Source organism: Borostomias antarcticus (assembly GCF_949987555.1).
Source record: "Borostomias antarcticus genome assembly, chromosome: 3".
Taxonomy (NCBI): Eukaryota; Metazoa; Chordata; class Actinopteri; order Stomiiformes; family Stomiidae; genus Borostomias; species Borostomias antarcticus.
The window spans coordinates 21,928,713-21,946,638 of NC_140236.1; positions in this window are offsets into that span (position 1 = coordinate 21,928,713).

Sequence of the window (17,926 nt, forward strand, 5' to 3'; positions counted from 1 at the left end):
TCTCTTCCCCATAAACAGGGAAGAGTTGGCCGTCCTCCAGAGGGAGGACCGGCTGATGTTGAATGGGGGAGAGAGAAGGCAGAGATGAAGGCTGAGTGGAGGGAGGAAAGGGGGTTGTTTAAGGAGAGGGAGGACCGGTTGATGTTGCTTCTAGAAGCCTCAGTCAAAAAAAACTGTTTTATCTTGTTCCATTATTGTTTTTGTTATTTTTTATTAAATGTATTTTCTTGAATTAAATTGGTGTTTGTGTGTCATTCCTTGTAATGTATTCCCAGTCAAAGAACAAATGTCACTATACCTAAAACCAGTCATTAGAGTAAAAGAACATTCCTAATGGACATTGTAGTTTGCAATTAGGCATAAAAGACGGAACACGCATGTTGGTTCACAATGCTTCATTGGAATTATTCAGAGACGGTTATGAAAGCATCACTGTTTAATGTGTCTGACTAACGACTACTTGATAAGGGAGTTACATGTCCAAAGTGCTCTGCGTGTTGTGTTAAGACCTTCCAAGTTACTGTACATGACCTGTAGACATATCAAGACAATGTGTCTGATGTGTAGATATTACACTTTGTTGAAATGTTAATACATCAAGAAGTAACCTTTACATGTATAATGGAAGAAACACAACCATAAACATTTCTTGGATATTTTTATTACACAATGGTCTTCAAATATACTTTTGACTTGTTTATATTTGGTCAGATCATTAGCTTTCCTTGCAAAAGGTACTGACAGGAGAACGCTGATCTGTTGTCTCCCCCCAAAATACTTAAACTGATTACTATGTACAGTGTTACACATACATTTAAATACAAATACATTTAAACAAATGCCTCAAGGCTACCTATAACCAACTGATCGGTGTTTAAAGCCTCAAGGCTGTCTATAAGGAACAAGGCAAAGCACACATGAACTGATAGACTGACTACTTATGGCAGGATGGGGGTAGTCGTGCTCACCAAGAGCTGCGATCCAGGCAGCTTGTGCTGGTGCTGCCGCTGCGAGACACTTTCTGAGGCCATCTCCAGGGTTGGGATGATCTGCAGCAGCAGGACCATGGCCACCATCAAGGTCTTCAACCTTTAAATGGTTAAATGCAATTAGGCCTACTGTAAGTCGTTTAGCAGACACACAAAAGTGTCTGCTAAATAAATGACTAAGGTAATGCTGGACAACAGTGTCTGCTAAATGACTGATGTAATGTTACCTCCAAAGACTAGCACCTGTCTGTGAATGACAAGACCATTGTAAAGGGTGAGTACTGAGAAAAACTCTAAATGCAATGAATTATTATTGTTATTGCTATTATTAGCACCTCCATGGTCTTGCCCCATCCTCCTGACCATCACCAAGGTTCCTCTGTGTCGATTTTGACAATCTGAAGTCCCTCCTTGTGTCCAGCCGTCAAAATAGGTCCTCAGCAGGGACGTGGAGGTTGACTTGGTGAGGACCTCTGTCTTCCATGTGAGCCTACAGGGGGAATATTATTAGGGCAAACTTTAACTCATTTGTGCGTATGGCATATACTTGTCTTTACAATATGATAATAGATAAGATGTCATTATCTGTAGAGCTAAAATGTAACATTACAAAGCAGGCGTGTAGTGATGAGTAAACCCAGGTAAACTCGTTTTACCCACCTCTTTAAAATGAGTTGAGTTTTATTGTTTTGCTTACCTGCCTCTCAGAATCTATTTAATATAACATCCCTGGTACAAATGTAACAGTATAGCTAGCCCCAAGCCAGCACATGCGGGGCTATCAACTAACCTAGCTAACTAGCGTAGCTAGCAAGCTAACGTTCAATATTTACCTCAACTACAAGCATGTCGAGAAGATCTCATGACGGCTCTTCTCCTTGCAGCGTTAACAAGACTTCTCCTGGCGGCAGCAGCAGCCGCACATCCCATGACAGGAAAAGGCTACATTTTTGTGGATAATACACAAAATGATCACAGAAAACACCGGATAATTGTACCACAGCTTCGCGGGAGTAAACAGTATCGTATCCCGTCACTTCCGCTGGATGACTGGAGTAGCATGCTGTATTTTCTCGCATACTACACGCGTTTTGTGGAACAGTAGGTACTATATAGTATGCAGTATGCCTACTATATAGTGCCTACTATATAGCAAGTAGCAGGTAGTATGCATTTCGGACACGGCCTTTGACTTGTGGTTGTGGATAATTATGCGTTCAAATTCAAATTCAGCGAACATAGCGAACGTTTGCGAACTATTTTCCGTTAGCTTTGTGTTTGCCGCAAACGTTTGCTAACAGAAGGGAATTATACGATGATACCCTGACCAGTCAGGGTATCATCGTATAATTCCTTATTCTATTATAATTACAAAACGAATAAACGGTAAATCGACCATAATTCTGTTTTTTGTGTCTAAACCAATAATGGAAACACCTCTTCCAAAATGGCATTTTTTTGGTTCTCGGCTCGTTCCTTTTATCATTATTCCCTTTGGGACTGAAGAATGTGCCCACAGTTGTCTATCGCGGTATATTCATTATTTGGTTTCGAGCCGTGAAATGGATAAATGAAATCACGTGGTCTGTTGGTCACTGGTCCAGTCTAGCAATAATGGAAAAACCACTTTCAAAATGTGGTTCTCCGTCCGTTCCTTTTATCATTATTCCTTTTGGGACTGAAGAATGTACCTACAGTTATCTATCACTATATTCATTATTTTGTTTCGAACGGTGAAATGGAATCACGTGGTCTGTGGGTCACGTGGCCCAGTCTAGCTTCACGGGAAGTGAAAAAACGTGTTCAAACATTACAAAATAAAAGTCCATTACATGAATGGCCATCTTTCAAGGTTTAATTAACACGCAGGTAGCGTATATATATATATATATATATGGATGGATTGATTTGATGTACACACTATTTTATTTAGTTGAAGTGTGAATTAATAGCCTGGAAATAGCAAGTGCTGTTGCCGCGCTGGTCAGTTTACTAAGATGACCAGCAGAAGTCCCTGTTTAGCAGGGGTGTAGTGGTGACTAAATAGCCTACGTGGGTAAACTCTGAGTAAAGAAGTGGGTATATCTTACAGTTTTTACATTAGTGGTGTTTAAAGAAGGGAGTAGGCCTACTGTATACTGTGGATAAAGAAGTGGATAGACCCCATGAAGACCCTCCACTACACCACTGTTGTTTACCATATCTGCCAGAGCTGGTATCGATACTGTGTCGGTCTGTCATCTGTTACTATCATGGCTGCAAAATGTCCTCAAACTGATATGAGGAAATTAACTTGATAAGTCGCGCTGTCATCCTCCCCAGACACCTGTGTGTGAAATGGACCAGTGACATGTAGTGATGACACTATATGTAGTTTTACTTCAATGCGTGCTGTACTTATGTATGGATGTTTTTATGTGAGTATAGGTGCCTCAGCATCCTGAATATGTAACAGAAATATCCCCATGAAACACAATGCCGATCACTGTCCGTTTTGTTATTTTGAGTGATATAACACAACTCTCAGCTTGTGCAAGTTGAGAGGTTTGCCCTCAGTGAAATAAGAGTTATGACCAAATTCAATCATCTTTGTGGGCATTAACAGTCAATCTTGGAATTTTAAACAAGCCCATCGCCACCACAAAACCAAAGCCTTGCTTTTAAATTTCAACTTTATTAAATTAATCCTTTATACCCAGAGTTCTTTGGTGAATGCATTGAATATGGGACAGTCGAGATGCAGACATGATCTACTTCTTGGGGCAAAGAGGCTCCTCCAGCTAACTGTTCTCCTGTTTGAGGCGTTCATGATCCTGCTGCTGCAGGCAGGGTAGGCCTAACACCAAACCCTGCAAGCAAGGATGACCCCTACTCTTTAAGATAGACCCCAATAACCCAGGATGATGTGAGCTCCTTCTGATAGACCCTACCCACCATGAATAACCCCTAGCCTACATCTTGACCTTGACCTAATCTACTTGAGCTCACTAGCATAGGCACCAGTAGGGTGATGATCCTTCCATGCTCCTACATATCTTGGGTCAATCATACATGCACCTGTGTGGATTGTTATTAGGAAGAGCCAATCCTGATTTTAGATCTGTCTTTTAGATCTGATTTGTCTGACCTAGGAAGTTTAACCCTTCTGAACTAGTTTGTGTGACATGTTCCACCAGCAATAACCTACAGTAGTTGTCTAGGTAGCTTTTAGCACCTACTGTAGGGCAGACCACATTATCAATGTACTGATGATAAAATATAGTCTACATTTATCAGTCTGGAGCAGCAGCACACAGGATCACAAGGCCCTACAGAGAGTGGTGTGGTCGACTGAATGTACCTTAGGGGGCCACTCCCCCACCTTGAGGACATCTACACTAGAAGGTGCAAGACCGAGGCCAACAGAATCCTGAAGGATCCCAGCCACCCAGGCAATGGACTGTTCTCTCTTCTTTGGTCAGGGAAAAGGTACCGCACACATATGGCAAACACAGACTCAGGAAGAGCTTCTTCCCACAAGCCAGCCAGCACCTGGATGAGTTCAACTAATGTATATGTCACAGGTTTTCCTGAGACACTTAACTCCACCCGACACAGGCAACAAATGGATCTCTCAGCACTTGCCCCACACAGAAGACCAGGAGAAAGATTTAAAATATATAAATCTTTATTAAATTCTTAAGATTATATTCATGGGTGAAAACAGGGTCCCCTCCCAGGGTCCCCTCCCCCCCCAAACATAGGATCAGTAGGTCTGACTTTAATAGCCAATGAGGTGAGGGTTTTCTTTAGGCCTAGGATAGAGGTGGGATGAGCTACCCAGGCACCCTGGACCAGGCACTGCAAAAATAGGGTAGGCTATTATCACTAAGGCACTACAATCTGTGGACACACTACACTCTAAGTGAATTAGCACACACACTACACTCTAAGTGAATTAGCGCACACACACACTAGACCCCAAAAAGGTTTGGCACTGCACACGTGGGGAAGATGGCATGCAACCACTACACAAGAGGGACTCACTCCACCTCCTATCCCAACTACCAGTAATTCCCCTCCCACAAGCTAGAAAACACCCACTAACAATTAGATATGGGGAGGACGGGGGGACTGACATACAGGACACACAACATAAATGTCTTAGGTGTGGGGATCGACCTTCGACTCCCCACAAAATAAAAAAATATCTGTCCACTGCAGCAAAAAGCACACAAAAAAGAAGGCGTGGCCCAGTAACGTCACCCACTCCACACCGGCAGCCAGGGAGAGGTGGATTCTCGGGGGTTCCGACCAAGATGGCGCCGTGAACACCTGCTTTTACCGAGCTCTGCCACCGAACTTTTTATATTTGTGTGAGAATCGTTTTAATCATACGTGTGTACTTGTTTTACACTCTTTGTTTGCTCCTGACTTCTTTTCATGCACTTTTTGATGTCCTCTGACATGCCAAAGAGAAAAGAAGTTGAGGTTAAAAAAACGGCTGACTTTCCTGAGGTAGATGTAGCTAGCTCCACCAACCTCCTTGTAGACAGCTGCCACGATTACGTCGTTAAATCCGTTGAGCTAGCAGCAATGGATGAAAAGGAATTTCCTCCTCTGCCCATCACTCCCAGCAAGCCACCTGCTGGCAAGAAAAGTAAGATGGGTTCAGACTCTGTGGACATTGTGAGTTCTCTCTCAAATCTGATCAACTCGAGAGCAGACGCTTTAGAGAAGATGGTCAGTGATAACGCGGCGCGCATTACAAATCTTCAGGATGACATCGCCATCACGCGCTCAGAGATTGCTGCTGTGCAAATTAAAGTCACCTGCCTCGACGACACTGTTGAGTCAGAGAAACAACGAACCAGCCAGCTTCAGTCGCGGGTTGCAGAGCTAGAAAGCTACTCAAGGCGCTGGAATCTCAAGCTGCATGGCGTTCCCGAGAATGTTGAAAATCAACAGGTGCGCGAAGAAGTGATCCGGATCTGCCAGACTCTTCTGCCCGCGGAGAAGGACAGGCTGCCGCTCGTCATCGACACAGTGCATCGGCTTGGCCCAAAGAAACCCAACCACTCCCGGAGCATCATTATTCAGTTCTCTTCTCGTGTCGCCCGTGGTGGTGTGTGGGCTGCTGCCAAGAACTCTGCTTTCCTGCGCGACAAGAATCTACGTTTAGCTGAAGACCTTAGTAAGACTGACCGCGAGAACAGACAGAAGCTGTGGCCGCTGGTTGAAAAGGCAAGGAAAGCGGGGAAGGTAGCTTACTTTGTGGGAGGGCGAGGCTTTATCGAGGGAAAAGAACTCCCTCTTTCCTGAGCCACAGTTATGTTATTTATGTCTGCCTACTTATGTCTATTTCTTTTTGATAATTGCAGATGTAAATGTCCTATTCTCTCTCGTTTGAGAGACATAAGCATGGCTTAGACATCCCTTTCTATATAGACCTTGGCGCCCTGTTTTTTGAAGTCAATTGACCATCTATTTCATCCGCTTTGTTCTCCGTTGGCCGTTGACTTATTTGGTGTACAATATCTTATATACTATGGTAGGCTATATAGCCTATATTATTTCAATCCAGGGCTGGACTGGGACAAAAAATAGGCCCTGGCATTTTTGGCCCAGACCGGCCCACCACAATCGGCCGGACACCACCCACCAGTACGAAATCCTTGCGGCCCTTTTAAATATGCAATACCACCGTACTTTTTCCCCAAACCACTACAAAGATGAGTAAGTTCCGTGGACAAGTGTACCAGTGCAAATGGACGAGTGTACTCACTCACTCTTGACTCCCTGGTGGTCAGACGTGGCCGTGGAGTACACAATCTCCATACTCAAGTAACAGTTACAGTACAAGTACAAGAAATTGTCAAAGAAAAAGCTCTGATAGAAGTCAAAGTATAATTTCAAATTATTTATTAAATTATTATTATTATTATTCAAATGTAAGTATAGAAATATATGTACAAAGTATACAAGTAACTCAAAATGTTGCCTGTGAACTCCACTGGGCTGAAAAGATCTCCTCAAACAAGGCAACCTTTAAAAGAGTGAGAGGGAGAGACAAAGAGAGAAAGGTGAGAATGATAATTGATGGAGTTAAATGATCACAGTACTGGTCCAGTATCTTCAATTGAGAACAATGTAGAGAGATAGTTGCATGTATTTGATACTTACTTAGTAATAAAGGCTGCATGGCCCTCTGGATACCCTCAACAATAATGGCATCTCCTGAGAGAGAGAGAGAGAAAGAGAGAGATAGAAAGAGAGGGGGGGGAGAGAGAGAGAGAGGGAGAGATGAGACATGATCAATGATAAGTCATACATGATTAAATGACAGATTCAGATGATCAGAGTTGCATGAATTGTATACTTATTTACTGGAAAAAGGCTGCATGGACCTCTGAATACCCTCATCAACAATTGCATCCTGAGTGAGAAAGAGGGAGGAAGAGAGATGAGGCACGATAAGTGAGATAAACTATAGATTCAGATAGTAACAATATCTTCTAGAAAATGTAAGCAGTTGCATAGATTGTAAACTCACTACTTACATAAAAAAGGATGCCTGTGAAGTCCACTCCAGTTAAAAGCAAAGTGCTTCTTTTCAAACAAATGAGGGCAACCTTTGATAGAGAGAGAGGGAGAAAAGGGGAGACAGAGAGAAAGGTGAGACTGAGACATTATAATTGATTGAGTTGATCACAGTACTGGTAATTACATGATCATAATACCTTTATCTTTACTGGAAAAGGCTGCATGACCCTCTGGATACCCTCAACAATAATATCCTGACAGAGAGAGAGGGGGGGGGGAGTGAGAGAGAGATGAGACATGATCAATGATCATTTTTAAATTATAAATGATTAAATGACAGATTCTAGAAAATATAAAAACATAGTTGCATGTATTGTATACTTACTTAGTGGAAAAGGCTGCATGGCCCTCTGAATACCCTCATCAACAATGGACAATGAACCACACAAGTTAGGGCCGGGCATCCTATGAGAGACAGGGGAGGGGGGGTAATAATGAGTCACATGATCACACCATCTTCAGTCTAAAAAGCTGCTACATTATTATGAATAATTTTATAATAATAACAACAATTTCATATCAACTTACTATAAGTTTCCTCAGTAGCTCACTCTTCTCTGACACTTTGTCAATGACAGTGTCTGTGTCCAAAGCAACAAGAACGTCTTTTTCAGTGGCCATCAACATGAAGGCTTCCAATTTGCTGGCAGACAGGCTGCTCCTCAGTCTGCTTTTGATATATTTCAGTGTTGAGAATGACTTTTTTTAACCTAGCCCCTTAGTAACAGTCCTGAAAGGAGCTAGGCTTACCAGTCAACTGGCTGGTAAATTATCCATTACCAATAGATTTTTAGCAGCTAGCCATTGGCTAGTAAATGGCTAGGGTTAATTTTGGACCATGGCCACACACAGCGTTAGCCTGCTCCTCTTTTTCTTCGAAGATATAACGTGAAGTAGCCCAGCAGCAGCAACACTGCTAGGCTAGGCCAGAATAGATAACGTAGTAATAGCGCTAGTGCTAATTGCCAAGCTAACGTGCTAACGTTAGCACTACTAGTACTGACGTTATCTGGCTGGCCTAGACAAACAGTGTTAACGCTAGCTAGCTCAAACGTAGCTAGCTACGACCCGATTTGCTTGGCAGGGAGGTGGGTAGCTAGATAATGCTAGCTAGCTGTACCTAGCTAATGCTAGCTGGCGCTAGCCAGCAGATAGCCGTCACCCATATTCATATTTAGCTATAGCTTTTTTAGCTTTCAGCTATATTTCCTTACCGTTTCAACTACACACTCCTCCTGCTCACTCTGTCCTTCCTCGGCCCTGTCATGTCTCTGTCCCTCCTCGGCCCTGTCATGTCTCTGTCCTTCCTCGGCCCTATCGGTGTCTGTCCCTCCTCGGCCCTGTCATGTCTCTGTCCCTCCTCGGCTTCCCTGTCCTGCTCTCGGCCACCATGGCCACCAGCCACCTCTCCTTCAAGTTCGTGTTCAACATGGTGTTGCTGCACAACGTCGGCTGAGGCTGTAGACGTTGAAGCAGCCCCTGGCGCAAACATATCAGTAATTTTTGCACATGTTGCAGCATCCGCCTCAAGACTTTTAATCTTTTAAACTCGGAATTTCTCTGCGCCCCCCTTGCGCTTTGGTTTACTATACTTGTCCTTATCCATCTTTCTCCATCCACTGACTTTTGGCTCTCTAACGGCCCACGCAAATGACACCTGAAACTAACAGAGGGAGGGGTGGGGCCTACATATGATTGGGCCAGCCCAGTGTCAGTATAGAAAATGGACCAATGGGCCGCTGTCCCTGCTCTATGGGCCGTTCGTTAGCCCCCAAAGAAAAAAAAAAAAAAAAAATTATTTTAGATCGGCCCACAAGTAGGTCCGGCCCACCGGGCACTTGCCCGGTACGCCACATGGCCAGTCCAGCCCTGTTTCAATCTCACCTCTATTCTCACAAATTGTTGACTTAGGTGACGTGTTTGGTCCCTTTCTCTCATCTTTCCTAACCTACTCTTGTAGCCTACTCATAAGCTTTATTTTTCAAGGTTAAACCTTGTCTATTTCGTTAGTTTCTATTAACACCAGGGGATTGCGTGATATCACTAAACGTAAGGCCTTGTTCCTTTTTGCCAAGCAGTTCAAAACTGATTTTTGTTTTGTTCAGGAGTCCCATTCAGTTGCAAATGATTCTAAGCTCTGGAGGTCGCAATGGGGCAATGACCTCTGGTTTTCTCATGGCACAGAGCGCTCAGCAGGTGTCTGCATTCTAAAAAACATGTTCTCAGGAAAAATTATTAATTCAATTGTTGACCCAAATGGCCATTTTCTCTGTCAGGTTATTCAAGTTTACAATGCATTCTTTATTATTGTCAATATTTATGGTTACAATTTAAAGTCGGACAATGACCACCTCTTTGACACTTTAGATGAACATATCCTTTTGTTAATGAACAAATATCCTTCTTCATGCATTGTATTGGGCGGTGATTTTAATATTGCTATGAACAATCTTATTGATAGATGGCCACCCAAATCAGTTTCTTCTCCAAACCTTACTCTAAAAACATTTATGGAGAAATATAGCCTGATAGATGTGTGGCGTGAGAAGTTCCCTCTTGAAAAAACATATACGTGGAGCAATAAGTCAAGATCCTGTCAATCTAGAATTGATTTCTGGTTAGTCTCGAGCTGCCTGAAAGACAATATATCCGTTGATATTAGTCCAACGCCTTTGACTGACCATAAGGCAATCTATCTTAAAATCTCTCTTCTTTCTTCCCCTGATCGATCCCATTCATCTTACTGGAATTTTAACAATTCTCTCCTTCATCATGCGATGGTACAAGCAGAAGTCAAGAATTTAATTAATCGTTTCTGGTTAAAAGCTGTAATAGAAGATACATTTTGTATTAATTGGGAGTTGATGAAATTTGAAATTGGTAAATTTTTGAGGAAGTTTAGTAGTGATCTTACCAGATCTAAAAGAGCTGACGAGTTGGAGGTTATTTCTCTGATCGCTTCCCTCACGCAGAAATCCCCTGATGATTTATCAATGGAAGAGAGCTCTCAGCTCTTAGAACTACAGTATAAACTTGATTTAATCTACAAGAATAAAGCAGAGGGTGCCTTTGTTAGATCGAGGCAAAAATGGCTAGAGGAGGGAGAACAGAACTCGGCCTACTTCTTTAGACTAGAAAAAACTCACGCCAGCTCGAACTCAATCTTTCAACTAAAAATTAACAATGTAGTCTCAGATGATCAGAAGGACATTGCCTCTCACTGTGCTGACTTCTATAAGGCTTTATATAGCAGTAAATATTGCAAGGAAAGCGCTTGTTCCTTCCTAGATTCTATTTGTTCTTCTGTTAATGCTGTTAAGCCTGAAGATCGTGTTTTTTGTGATACGCCGCTATCATTAGAAGAAGTCGTGATCTCGATCAACTCTCTTAAGAATAATAAGTCCCCTGGTGTAGACGGCTTAAGTGCTGAATTTTATAAGATGTTCAGTGAGCAGCTGGCCCCCTTTCTTCTAAAAATGTTTAGTAGAAGTATTAATAATGAGACTCTCCCCCCTTCTCTGACTCAAGGCCTGATAACCCTCATACCTAAACCTAGAAAAGCTATTTTATTACTTGATAATTGGCGTCCAATATGTCTGCTGAATAACGACTATAAATTACTTGCTTTACTTCTTGCGTGTCGCCTGAAAACTACTCTATCCTATATTATTGATGAAGCTCAGTCTGGTTTTTTAAAAGATAGACATATTTCTGATAATGTGCGTTTAGTTCTTGACTTGCTTGACTACTCAGACTTAGTTACTGATGAAGGCTTTATTCTTTTCCTTGACTTTTATAAAGCCTTTGATACCATTGAGCATGATTTCATTTTTCTTTCTTTAAAAACATTTGGATTTGGCGATTTCTTCTGTAGATCTATCAGAACCCTATACACAAACAGTAATTGTTCCATTAAATTGTCAGCTGGAACTTCCCCCAGATTTAATGTAAACCGTGGTGTCAGGCAAGGCTGCCCAATTTCCTGCTATCTCTTCCTTTTGGTCACTCAACTCTTGTTCCATCATATTAAAAAAAGCAGTTTAGAAGGCCTCACAATCGCTGATAGAGAGATTGTAATTAGCCAACTGGCTGACGATACAACTCTCTTTTTAAGGAATGCTTCTCAGGTTTCCCATGCTCTTGATATTATTAGTGTATTTTCAATGGCTTCTGGCCTTTCTCTTAATTTGAACAAATGTGAATTAATGGCTCTAAAGGACTGTAATTTACCTGACATTTGTAATGTACCTGTAAAAGAATCTGTTGTATATTTAGGTATCACTGTAAATAAGCTTCAACATTCTAGGTGCTCTACAAATTTCTCTCCTATTATAGAAAAAACTAGAAAAAAACTAAACTCATGGCTTCAAAGGGACCTGTCTCTTAAAGGAAGAACTCTGTTGACAAAGGCTGAAGGCATCTCGAGACTTACCTATGCTGCATTGTCACTGCATGTAGACGACAAAACCTGTAAATCGATTGATCAGTTGCTTTTTAATTTCCTTTGGAAGAACAGAATCCACTATATCAGAAAATCTGTAGTTATGAATACTTATGACCACGGTGGTCTCAACTTCTTAGACTTCAGCACCCTAAACAACACTTTCAAAATTAATTGGCTGAAACACTTTAGAAAAAACCCAACTTCTTTGTGGAACTTCATCCCTCACTCTATCTTCTCTCGTTTCGGTGAAATTGATTTTCTTTTAAGCTGTAACTATAATATTGATAAGATTCCAGCAAAACTATCTGCCTTTCATAGGCAAGTTCTATTAGCTTGGTCCATGATCTTCAAACATAATTTCTCACCCCATAAGTATAGTATCTGGAACAACAGAGATATCCTTTTTAAGAATAAGTCTTTATTCCTTCAACATTGGTTTGACAACAACATCCTACTTGTTTCCCAACTTTTGAATTCGGACGGCTTCCTTCCCTCTTATAAAGAATTTCTTATTAAATTTAAGTTCCCTGTCACTCCTAGAGAGTATGCGATGGTTTTTGATGCTATTCCGTCAGGTGCTTTAATGTTATTAAAAGGAGCCTCTCCTGTGGTACAGGTTCCTTCTATGAATCCTGCTCTATCTTCCATGGGGAAGATTTGTTTTTCACTGCTTCCTAAGAATAATAGAGCAGTTCGCTCCTTATTTCAGAGAGATACTGTTTCGATACCATCTGTTTGCTCTTACTGGAATAATTTAATCTCTGATATTTGCTGGTCTGAAGTTTGGTCTCTCCCGCATAGATTTCTACTAACCAATAAGGTTAGAGAAGTATCTTACCGTATTATTCATAAATATTATCCGACTAACTGCTATCTGAGTAAATTTGTTCCTGACATTGATGTTAACTGTTCGTTTTGTAAAGATCAACCAGAAAATGTTCTCCATTTGTTTTGGTATTGTCCCCATACAAACATGCTGTGGAAGGACCTCTCTAGATACATAATTGATCATATCTATAGCAACTTTTCACTCTTATTTGAAAATGTTTTGTTTGGCTTCATGGTCATAGATTTTAACTATAAAAGTGAATTCTATATTATTAATCTTATTCTTCTCCTTGCTAAATTTCATATTCACAAATGTAAGTTCACTGGAAGAACTCCACTTTTTCTTGTGTTTATAAAAGAAGTGTCCTTGTATTTTGATTCGATTGAATTCTCCATGAACAAAAAGGCTTCCAAGTCCTTGTATCTCCGTAATGCTTTTGAGGTCTTTATGTAATGAGCTTTTTCCCCTGGTGTATTGTGTTTTGTTCATGTGTATGTATATGTATGTGTATGTATATATATATATATTGTTATATTTTGTATACATTGCTTTGTATATTTCTGCATCTTTGAATTAAAAAAAAAAAGAAAAAAAAAAGAGAGGTGGATTCTCCGGAGACGAGGCGGACAGTACAGCCCAACCAATGTCTGTCCGTTCTTGAAGAACACCAATCCCTGGTCGGCGTGTGGTCACCTCCTCCGGATGGCACTGCTCCACACGGATCCACACCCTCCACTGTTATGCCCGACCTCCCCTCGCTCCACTGGATGGACCACGGTGCGCGGTGGATCCGACCCCGCAGCGCAGCCCTCACTCTCCGTCCGGCAGCAATGCGAAGGAGTACATAAATAGGAGCGACTCAACAATGGGCCAACACAGAAATTATATTGTGCTCAGCCCTTTTATGATCGTCAAGGTAGGCCATCAGCCATCAGAGGGGTACTCACGTCCCAGGGAGGGGTGAAAAGAATCCAAAACCTCTCCGCTGCGGTGTTGGGCTTCCCCTCGTTCTGTCTCCTCGTCCAGGTCGCCGGTGCTGGCTCCGGCGTAAGCTATACCCGGCGATCAGCCGCAGACGTGACACATAACTTTCAACAAAACTTTCCTGCTCTCACCTGGCACTGAAAGCCTAGCCTACTAGTTCGACTGGTGTCCACTCGACACCCAACAAACGAACCCCGCAGACTGAAAATACTAGGCTTTTTACAGGGGATCTGCCTACCCTCCCCGCCCCTCCTAATTACTAATTTGGACCACAGCTGAGCCCAATCACTGACCAATTAGCTAGAAATTCACCCTGTGACATATACAGTGCCATATCTAGTGTGTCAGAATATCTAGTGTATATGACATCACCACACATGTAAATGCAGATAACAGTATTGTATATACTAATATCTCACCCCCGGGATTATTTATTCAAAGCTATAGCATGTACATAACACTGCGGGTATGTATATCCATAATAGCACATCACGGAGCCTGCAGCTACATTTCACTATGATTGTACACTATGTTTACATGTGAGAAATAAAGATCTGAATTGAAATCTGAAACCTTTCTTTTAAATAAACTTTATTACTGTATGTCGCTCATTGAAAAACAACAATACAAAAACATTAATAAAACGAGTCAACAAAACGACGACTAACCAGAGCTAGTTAATGGTGGGGGACGTGCACCACTTCCTCCAGTCCAGTGATCTCAAATCTCCTCGAGTTGAAATCCTCATCCCTACATTTGGGACAATGGTTGGAGTTTGCCGTCCACTGCTCAATGCAGACCCTACAGCCTACCAGGCTGCGGCAACATGGTGCCACGACTGGATTGACCATTGCACCTGCAAGATCCAGAAAAATGGTTTATTAGAACAATTTTAGATAATTAATGGCTGCCTCAAGCAGTTTTAATCAGTCATTACAGTGAGACAGGTTTTCCCCATCTACTGTAATAACTGGATTGTGATTAATATATTAGCAATAACTAATACAATACTTAAATCAGTAGGCAATTCCATTTCAATTAGGCCTTAAACTCAGTTTTCCAAATATGTTTCCCTTGTATCCCCCTAGGCATCTCCAGTTTTATAAACCACTTGTTTGTAGAGAATTAATATACCAACTAGGGCTGGGTATCGCTTCGAATTTCAAGAATCGATTCCGATTCACAAGGTTCCGAATCGATTCCATTCGATTCAATATCGATTCGGTTAGTGTTACTAAAAACTTTTTTGTAGCTGTAACCTTACTTACATGACTGCCAAGATATGCAACACATCAACAGGCCTACTACGGCTGGGTATCGATACTGATTTCCAAAAATTAATGAATTAATGAACTATTCATTCCTTCATTTATTCATTCATTAAATAAAAGATAGATTTTGGGATTCATGAATCGATTCTGAATCATTTGATTCAGAATCGATTCAGAATCAATTAATCTTTTTTTTTTTTTAACCCAGCCCTAATACCAACCTCGGCATACCAGGCATCGGAATGCCAACCTGACCGACATCACCTGGTCGTTGGTCATGGCCACAGTGTTGATCTTGTTAGATCTGGCATATTCTGCCAGTTCCTGCAGGGACTCTTTTATTGCTGGCAGCCCCTCTGCGTCCAGCACCAGCTCCTCCACCTTCTCCAGCGTGCCGTCATCTATGCCACTGGGGGGGGGCATCAAGTTTGAGAAAATGTTTACAAAATGTGTTCAATGTGGGTGCATAGCGTCTGGAGAGGGTTTGAACCATGTCATGTCCCCATTCAAATACAGTGGCTGTATTATTTGGTTTGGATAAATGCAATGCTCATTACCTTGTTCTTTTCTTCTTCTTCTCGCCTAGCTCTTCGAAAGAGCTTGCCAGAAGGGAAACTATTCTCCGGGCATTAGTGTTCCAGAATCTGAGTCCTACAGAAAAGAAAAGATAAATGGATCAAGAAAGCATCACCCTGGGCTTGAATTCACCTTACAAAAAGGGCACGTAATGATCTTGTTGAGCTACCAAGTGCATATAACTCCCGAGGTGGGACCTAATTTAGTTTCAAAGAGACAGCTGAAGGGCTGAAGCCCAGTGCGGGCGCAAATAGAACATCTGAAGCCCAGAGCTGACGGATAGAATCTGTGATTTCTTTACGAGTATAAGCAGGGTGTCACACCACACCCTGTTCCCTAGGTTATGGGTTCATCATGTGATGTCATTTATTTTAATTCTTGTTTTGTTTGAGATTCTCACCTCTCCTCTAGTTTAAGAAAACTTCCCTTTCTGCTAACGTTGTCAAAAGTATTGAAGTTAACATTTAGCCAAATCAGATTAATTTACCATCTCTGTAAATACTATAACGTACCAGTGGTCCCACTGGACTCCACCAAACGATAGCCCTCTCCATTGCAGAGGACAACTGGTTCCTCTGAATGGAGGTCAATTCGGACCTTCTCTGCCATGGATGTGATCGTTGCCTCCACCTCAGTGAATTCTATATATATGGATGCGCCGTCCAGGACCATACTACCTCGCTCCACCCGTCCAATCAGTATGTTCCTTTCAAGACACAGAGAAAGAGCCAGACAGACAGATTTGAAATATTATCAGTCCGGGTGGGGGGGGGGGGGGGGGGGGGGGTTACATTCTACATACAGCTGAGTTGCCCAGCCCCAAGTATTTATTGGACAATTGTCTACATAATTTGGTTCCATACCTCATGTACGTTCTCACAGCTGGACGTTGGGGTGTTGCCAGTCCAGACCTACGCCCAGTCGAGGTAGGCCTCGCAGAGAGACTGAAGCTGGGCTCAGGGAACCTGAAGCTAACGTTAGCTCTTGGCTCTTGGCTTGGGGCTGCAACGATTAATTGATTAGTTGTCAGTTATTTAAGTACTAAGCTAAATCAAGAATTGATTTATCAGTTTGACTAAAATTATTTGATTCCAGCTTCCTGCGAATATTTAGGCTAAGCCTACTGGTTTCTTTAGTCCTCTATGACAATGTAGGCGAGTGAATGGGCAAACAAACAAAGTTGTTTGTTGCAGCCTTACTTGGAGGGGATTGTAAAACGGGTGAAGATGCAGGGCCCTCCTCGTCCCCACAGACCTCACAGCGGCTCCCCACTCCACCCTGGAAGAAGCCACTGTCGCCGGGCAGCAAAACGTCTCCTTCCTCCGTCAACAAATAAATTGTTGATGGGATGAGCTGAAATACAGGCATGACAAGATTTATTCATTTTTTTATTCATTTTATTAAGTTTATTTTCCAATATTTGTTTGCATGACAAGTGACATAAGTTTTAGTTGTGATATTAGTTTAAGTAGTAAAAGTCACATTTCAGAACACCTGCCAGCCTTCCCGACCTCGTTTTTCTGCGCACAAAGTGCCGCGCACAGGTTGCAATTTTCCTAACCGCGGCCTATCAATCACAGTGAATGATAACCTACATGGATAGCATACATGGTTTAACGTTAGCCTACAATAATACACATATAAAATATAGAATACCGTAGCCTAACATTCTGATCACTCCATATAGCTAATCCAAACTTCTCATCGAAATGCGTCACATTCATGGGTGTAGATCCCGTGGAGGACATGCCCCCCCCCTCCCCCCAATTTCTGAAAAACACAAATGCCCCCCCGCCCCTCAATTCTAAATAGCCTAAATGATTGAAATTGAACAAATGTATTTTCCGACTCCACATTCCCAATTCTGTGTTGTGTAGTGCTTTTTGAATTACTTGGTGATGGTGATGAGCCTCTATGAAATCATGAAATATGCTGGCAATCTCAAGCGCTCTGTGGGCATGATTTCCAGTCCAGCTGCACAAAGCGGGATCCATAGCTAAGCTAAAGCCAAACAAAGCTAACCCCAACCAGGTGCGGTTGCTAGTGTTAGGTTCCCTAGAATTGCTGCATATTCAAACAATATTTAAATAGTACTAGGCTTACCTTAAAAAGTCTCGCTATGTTCGCCACGGTGAAGTCGGTCTCACGGACGTTCATAGACCTTGTTCCCCTAAAAACGGTCACTCCCTCTTGCTGCATGATTAAGCGTATATTTAGGTAGGCCTATAGCTAGTATAACGTTACTGGACAG